Raw genomic sequence first — 8,629 nt, forward strand, 5'->3', positions numbered from 1 at the left:
CTATTCGATATATATAAGTGTGCGAAACAGTGCCCCAAGTTGGCTCCGAACCTGTGGTCAGAAAGGAAGGTCTTATTCTAGAATAAAATATTCAAGGCCGAGGTAATAGGTAAAAGTGTTTTTTATTCAAATAAATAAAAATATACAAACGTTTACAAAGTATGTTTATGTACAAGAAAAACCGCGATATTTACAATGGCGAAGGCCTAGGGAATTTGCTGCCGTTAAATTCCAGGGAATTTCTTTTCGCAGAAGATTCCCTAGAACCCCAAGACTCAAAATTCCCCAGGAGGTACGCGGATTTAAGCCTCCTCGGGACTGGACAATTTCCCTGGGTTGTTCCCCAGCAAAATCTCCAGCCGAGGAGAAAGGCAAAGGTGGAGAAGAGGTGTTAGGGAAGGGGAAGTCCCCTTACCCTGCAGCCTACCGCTCCGCAAGCTATAGTGGCTCCGAGCCACCCCAACCCCTAGGGTGAATTCTATCCCTCCCGTTACCCGACTCTATCGAGAGCCCTGGATGTGAGGGTCGGAACACTGGGTCCGAGGTAGTCCTCGGAGGCAGTGTGGAGGGGAAGAAGAGGGTTTAATTCCTCCCGGGAAGTCCCCGGAGAAATTTCCCTTTAGGAGGGAGGAAATGCCGCAGAGGGGAAGTCCCCTCTTGGTAGGCAGTGGGTAGTGGGTGATACTTACCAAAGTATGCTCCCAATGAGTTCGCCAGTGGAGGCGCTCTTAGATGGCCGTGGAGACGCTGCCGATGAGGCGTCAAAAAAGTGCCGATGAAGGCTTCGGAAACTGCTGCTGTTGCTGCTGCTACGCAGGCTGTCGAGCGAGTTTGGGGTGCGATGGGTCCTTATCAAGGACCCATCTATATAATTACGCGACACTAATCTTGCCAGCGAGAGAGCTGCCGCGGGCGCTGGCCACCTAGTGGCCAAGCGCGCAAGTAGTGTCGCTTCGCGGCCGCGACGCGCCAGGGCCAGAAGACGCGCAAGCGCGCCGCGGAGAGAGAGACAGATAGAGCGGCTAGACGCTGTCGGTCTAGCCGTCTATTGTGAGCGCAATAGAGATGGGAGATATAACAGAGAAATGCGGAATCTACTTCGCAACATTTTCTGCTCCTCCCAATCTCGAACAATAAGCGTTACTCTTCGCGAGAGACGCATTCATAATTATTAATTTATTGTTGTCTACCGTATGACAGAGTCATAAAATTTTCTTTAAGAAACACAAAATGTCTACTGAATTGCGAAGAAAATTTTTTACAATTAATAGCCCGAAAGAATACGATGCATGGGTACGAGAATGTCGCAAGCATATTCGACGATTGAGCAACGCTGATCGAGCTTTGCCCGTTGGAACGCGTCAAAAGAATTTCGCCGAAATCGCGTGTAGAAAGTGTCTATTGCTACGAGCGCAGAGAGAATTGAATTATATTAAATCAGGTGCTGGTTGTAGCAATAACGTACAAGGACTTATCTGGGAGGAGCTTGATTCGGCGTTTCGAAGTCGAATATGCTGTGGTATGGTAGTTAATAGTAATTATATAGAGCCGAAGGATTTTTTAGTAGACGCGGAAGTATTAGTGCGTGTGCGTACAGATAAGGTATTTGTTAGTGCAAATAGTGTTAAGGTTAATTGTGTATTTAACGGACAATTCGTCTCCAAGGACAATAGTGATGAAAAAAACATTAGTACGACTAACGCAATATTGTATGAAACTGATAATTTTAGTGATTGGTATAGGAAAAATATTTTAGACGTTGTTATGAAAAAATTAAGTGAATTTCAAGAGAGAGATAGTGGATGAGCTTTACAAAAAATCCATTATTTACTGGTTAACATTAATCGTTTTAACTCGTTGCACGCGGATTGTAGAATTAATCTGCCATCTGCTATCACAAGTAGGAAAGCTCTGATAAATTTAGAAACCAGCGATAATGCATGGGTCGCGTGGTCCGTGACGGCGGCACTCTATCCGGCAAAGTCTACGGCTCATCCAAATCGTATGTCCTCTTATTCACATTTTCGGACGGTTTTAGACGTCGGTAGCATAACCTTTCCGACTACGCTAAAACAGATCCCGAAAATCGAGACGGATAATGACGTGTCGGTTAACATCTTTACCTTGGAGAATGAAGAGCAAGATATCGACGCAAAAATCGTACCTCTTCAGGTGACGAAGAAGAAGAGATCGAGGCATGCTAATCTTCTTCTCGTCAACGATGAACAGGGAGCAGGACATTTCATGTGCATAAGGAATCTCTCGAGATTGGTACGAAGCCAATTCACCAAGAACAAAATTGCACATTATATATGCGATCGGTATGTATTAATAATGATACAAATATAACTGCATATGTTTTATTTTATTTTTTTTATATTTTTGGATGTCTTCACTACTTTCGCACAGTGGAGAGGTTGGAGTCGCATGAGCAGGATTGCTCGCGGCTCAACGATAATCTCCGATTGATGTTACCGAGAGAGTCCGAGGATCGCTGGGTTTCCTTCAAGAACATCAAAAATGGGGAACGAGTGCCATTCGTCGTATACGCGGATCTCGAGTGCATTTTATCGAAAGTTGAACAATCGATCAATAGTGATATTTATCAGAAGCATGAACCTATAAGTGTAGCCTATTATTTAAAAAGTGCTCGCGATGCGTCACTCTCGAGATACGATGCTCATCGGAGTGCCGATTGCATCGAATGGTTCGTACGCGAGCTCGAAGTGATTGCGCGCATCGCGAGCGAGAAACTGGGCACTATCGTACCCATGCGTGATCTTAGTCTTACCGAACGATCGCATCACTATAATGACCCCAATTGTCATATATGCAAAAAGCCGTTTCTTCCGAATCAACTACGAATTCGCGAACATGATCATCTGACCGGCAGATACAGAGGACCGGCTCACAATAATTGTAATTTAAATTTCAAAGACTCGCATGTAATTCCAGTGATTTTCCACAATTTTTCCGGCTATGATTCACATTTCATTTTCGAGACGATCGCTAATTTGTACGAGGGATCGGTATATCTGCTGCCTGTACATAAGGAAAAATACATTTCACTCACCAAATATCTGCGAAATTATAATATACGGCTGAGATTTATCGATTCGTTCAAATTTATGGCCTCCAGTCTGGACAAATTGAGCTCGTACTTGGCGGAATCTCAGCTGAAAAATTTGAGGTCACAATTTTCGGAATTGAGCGTCGAGCAGTTCAACTTGCTTACGAGGAAAGGTATTTTTCCTTACGACTATATAGATAGTGCGGCTCGATTGGAAGAGACGGCTTTACCACTACGCCAGTTGTTTCGCTACAGACTGACCGACAGCGATATCAGCGAGGAAGCATACAATCATGCCGTAGAGGTATGGACCAAATTCCAGATGCGCACACTTGGGGAGTACAGTGACCTGTACCTGAAGACCGATGTACTATTGTTGGCCGACGTTTTCGAAAGTTTTCGCGATAGTTGCATGCTAAATTATGAGTTGGATCCAGCCCATTATTATACGCTACCGGGCTTCAACTGGGACGCGATGTTGAAGCATACGGGAATCAGGCTGGAGCTTTTCACGGACGTGGATATGTTGCTGTTCGTGGAGCGCGGTATACGCGTTGGTTTGAGTCAGTGCTCCCATCGTTACGAGAGGGCAAACAATCGGTACATGCGGGACTACGATCCGGCGGAACCGTCGAAATATCTCATGTATTACGACGTAAACAATCTGTATGGGTGGGCAATGTGTCAGCCGCTGCCCACCCATGGATTCCAATGGATGGAGGACACTGCCAATCTCGATGTCTCCGCTATACCCACGGATCATCCCGAGGGTTATATTTTGGAGGTCGATTTGGAGTATCCGCGCGAGCTTCACGACAAACACGCGGACCTAACGTTCTGCATGGTACGCGAGAAGCAGCCGGGCGCGAGCCAGGAGAAGCTGCTGGCCACTTTAAACGATAAGACCCGTTACGTAATACATTATCGCGCTCTGCAACAATGTATGCGTAATGGACTGGTACTGAAGCGTATACATCGCGGTTTAAAGTTTCTGCAGTCCACCTGGCTACGCGATTACATCGAGCTGAACACGCGTTTGCGCACCGCGTCCACTAACGAATTTGAGAGGAATCTCTTCAAGTTGATGAACAACGCGGTTTTCGGTAAAACAATGGAGAACGTGAGGAATAGAGTTGACGTGAGGATCGCAACCAAGTGGGGGGGAAGATACGGGGCGGAAACACTGATTTCATAAACCGAATTTTCACAGTCTCGCGATTTTCAACGAGAATTTGGTCGCGATTCAATTGTCGAAATTGTCCGTGAAATATGATAAACCCATTTACGTGGGAATGAGTATTTTAGATATTTCAAAAATTTGCTTGTACGAATTTCACTATGACTATAAGCTTCTTACATTCGGCGGTAAATGTAGAGCGATGTATACCGACACGGACAGTCTGATATACAGCGTGGAGTGCGACGACGTTTACTCGTACATGAAACGCGATCTCGCGCGATTCGACACCAGCGATTATCCCGACGACAAACGGTATGACTTGCCGCGCGTCAACAAAAAGAAACCTGGTCTGATGTAGGACGAGAACAATGGTCGTATCATGACCGAGTTCGTAGGACTGAGGGCAAAAATGTTTACTTTCAAGGTGCAGGACTGTGCGAGAATTACCAAAAAAGCCAAAGGTGTCAAAGGTTACGTTATCGATAGAAATATAACATTTGACGACTACAAGGATTGTTTGGACAATTTCACCGTACAGTCTCGCAGTCAAAATTTAATTAGATCGAAGCTGCACCGAGTTTTCTCGATCAGTCAGAGAAAGGTCGCCCTCAGTCCGTACGACGACAAGCGTTTCGTTACACCCGGCACCGCGGCGACTCTACCCTGGGGACATTATAGTCTAAAATAATTTGTTTATTTATTTATTTAATTATTTATTCTATATTTTTTCAACGATACATCTTAATAGAAGTTCTTATAAAACATTGCTCTTATTTATCCAGGAATTGTGCGTACTGTCGAATCCCAGCCACTTAACGAACACTTTATCGCCCTTTCTGCGCAACACTCTCTCCACCAGATACACATCGGGATTGATGGTTTTCGAAAGCTCGTATTCGTAAAATCCACCCAACAGCTCCGTGCCCCTGGAATCCTTGAGGAGATACGTAGCGGGATTGGTCCTCTGCACTTTCGCCACCTCGAATATTTCGGTCGTCCAATTTGGCGTGTAGCCTTTGGCGAACATCTGCTTGCATTTACTGATTCGTACGAAATCGCCGACTTTGAACTTGGCACGACCTGCGACCTTGATGTGACTGTATACTGTCTTGAGTAGCTTATCTGCATGCTCGGGTTTCACATCCACGGGTCGCATTCCCGTGGTACGATGCTTTCGCGCATTGTTCGCATCCACCAACTCTTGCAGCATAGCGCGCCACTTGTAATTGCCGTTCAGCGTAAATCGTTTCCACATTTCCGTCTTCAACGTACGATTCCAGCGCTCGACTATCGACGCTTTCATCACACTGTAGGTCGAGTAGTGATTTATCCCGCGTTTCCTCATCAACGCCTGAAAATCACCGTTGTAAAACTCCTTGCCGTTGTCGGTATGTATATTTTTCGGACATCTGCCGGTCTTTAGGATTCTCGTCATTGCCGTCGTCACTTCTCTGCCGCTCTTTGTCTTTAATGCCACCGACCAAGCGTATTTCGAGATGGTATCGATTACAGTGAGAATGTACTGGTGACCCGCATCGACGTAATTGCGCATATCAACTAGATCGGCCTGCCAGAGATCGTCAAAGCCACGCACGATGACTCTTCTGCGTGGAAAATTTATCCTCGCCGGTGCATGGAGCTCCTCCACCAACTGTATCTTTTCTTTGCTCATTTTTTTTCAAAGAAAAAAAATAGACAGACTCTTTTCCTGCTCGACGATTCTTATAAATTAACACTGATAGTTCCGTCCGTTTCAAGTATCAGATCTTGCTTACTCAATTTCTCACCAATTTTTTCACACATTGTTTGCAAAATTTGGTCCATCTTTTTCTCAAATTGTTCATTATGTTTATTCAATGTTATTGTCAAATATTGTTTAAATTCGAGCAGTAAATGTTCTAAATTTGGTTCGTGAAAGTGTTTCCTACTCTCACTATCCAGTCCAATTCCAAATTTATTTATCGACATTTCAAATGCACTACTGTCACTTTTTTTTTTTCAAAATTCAGTCTCTTGTTGTTGCTGGTTATTCCTCTTTTTGATGGCTCGTAATGTCGAGAGTATACATTCTACGATGTATGTTAAACAAATGTAAATTTCACAACAGCAGGAATCAGACATTTAATTTTTTTTTTACCTCGTACTACCGAAAGACGTTGATATTACACTGAGGTAAGAATGTAACGTGCAACTTTCTTTATACGATAAGATCCTCGTCGCGCAACTCCTCGATTATCGACTGTATCTCGTTGTGATGACTCGTATTACCGGCAGCCACCGATGCGATCAAAAGTCTCAAACGTTCGATCAATTCATTCGGATCGTTCCAATGTACGTAGTTGATTGGTCCCTCGGTGACACGCATAAGACCATTACCCCTTTTTTTTCGATGATGTTGACGCTTTACTGACGCCTGATGTTGACGCGTCAGACGTTGACGATTTTCTTGCTGGCGCATCAGACGTTGACGATTTTCTTGCGCCTGATGTTGATGGTAACCGATCGGGCGGTAACATAGGTTTTCCCAATAGCAATGGTTGCATAATTTCTTTATATTTTGCACCTTTATTACCCTTGGTTTGTTTTAGACTGTCGTTTAACAGTTTATGCGCTTTAGTTTGATTGAGAATACTCTTGTATTGTTCCAAATCGTTGGGTTTTATAATGGCTCGATTGGGTTCTCTCATGAAAATTAGTTCATAAGTACCTATTGTACCGGTGTATAACGTCTTATCGAGAATAATATCTCCTTCATGACTAATATCAAATTTACATCTACCAAGCGTCAGTTGATCATTTTTATAAAGAGGTCCAAAAGCACGATCAATCAAGTTATCCCTATCGGTCAGAAGTAATTTAATATACTTGCCAGGGATCGGATGTATTCGATTATGTTGAAAGGCATATTGTAACAAGCCTGGTTCCTTTTCATCAATATTTAATTTTTCTAGCAAACTTTTTTTTTTCGAATCGGGCGACGTTTGATCGGTTATAGAAGACTCGTCGTCGTCGGTCATGAAATCCAATGGATTCGTAATAGTTTCACTAATACTACTACTAAGATTCTTTGCTCGTTTATACGGTGTCGATGTGAAGTAGGCTCCCCTCTTCAATTTATCGTTGACAAACGAATTATTATTATTATTATTTGTGTTATCCTCCGTTTGAGAAACGAGTTTCTTCAATGGATCGACTATCGGCTTGAATGTCTCGTTCAAACTGCTCTCCATTATCGCCTTCTCCGATTTCAAGGCACGATGCTTGTCGCGAATGACCTCGCTCGTCTTGGCGATCCTCTTCAGAAGCGATTTTTCATCCATCGTGATGCTGTATACAACAGCTTTCCTCGAATTGAACGGTATTTAACCGACCTGTTGCGATGCTGTATACAACAGCTTTCCCCGAACCGACACGGGTTTTAACCGACCTGACACGGTGATCCGAACGGCCTGCACTCCACTATCAAACTGACACTCAAGGCCGTGATCGTGAAACCTTACCGGCCTGACACTCGCAAGGCCGTTCACTCGATCGTGGCGTACTCGTTGAAACCTTTGCGATATCGACCGTTCTTCAGAGAGCTATCCTTGTCTATTACTAAGAAACCGTAATCGCGACTCCAACAGGTCGAACACAATGTGAGAAATTTCTCATACGACATATCACTGTTGACGTGATCGTTGAAAATATGCTTCAGATTAGTTCCATCCTGCTTAAATATTATTAGCAAGTTTGCGTTATCTCGTATCAGATGCTTTGGTATTTTCGCATAAGTCTGACAGAGGTAGAAGCAATCGATGTTGGAATGTCTACCCATGCAAAAGTAGTCCCTTATATTGTCCTGCTTGTCGTTGGCCACATCGTCGAATATGAAAATGGAGTTCGGCTTTGCATCCGCGACGTTCACAACTTCGCAATTGTTTGAAAATGGAAAGTAACCAATTTCCTCCGTGTCCTGCAGAAGCTGCTCCAGATATCGATACTTCGGTTGCTGCAGCGATTTCGAGTAGACGTACAGGTTCTCGAATCTCACACCGTGCGGACTCTCTATGAGGCTCAGCAACACGTTTGTCTTACCGCAATTCGACGGACCGCAAACTATGCAGCGTATCGTAGATGGTAATAGCGATCCGTGGCGTTTTCTTATTTGCGTGGTAGCATCGTGAGCATTCAAATTTGTCACGCGAATAGTCGGCACGTGCTTCACGAAATGCATCCTCGCCATTAACCTTCGGGAACAGCTGTATCGTTCATTTATATTTCGCGATTTACGGAACTATTCGGTCAGTTGCCACTACGATGGCGTTCATGCTAGTCGTTGTCGATTCCCTGCAGAACTTGACGAATCACAGCTCGAACACATACCGAAGATCGTATTG

Source organism: Prorops nasuta, unplaced genomic scaffold, assembly GCF_024137725.1.
Source record: "Prorops nasuta isolate Cenicafe-Biocafe unplaced genomic scaffold, Cenicafe_Pnas_1.2 PNAS00017, whole genome shotgun sequence".
NCBI lineage: Eukaryota > Metazoa > Arthropoda > Insecta > Hymenoptera > Bethylidae > Prorops > Prorops nasuta.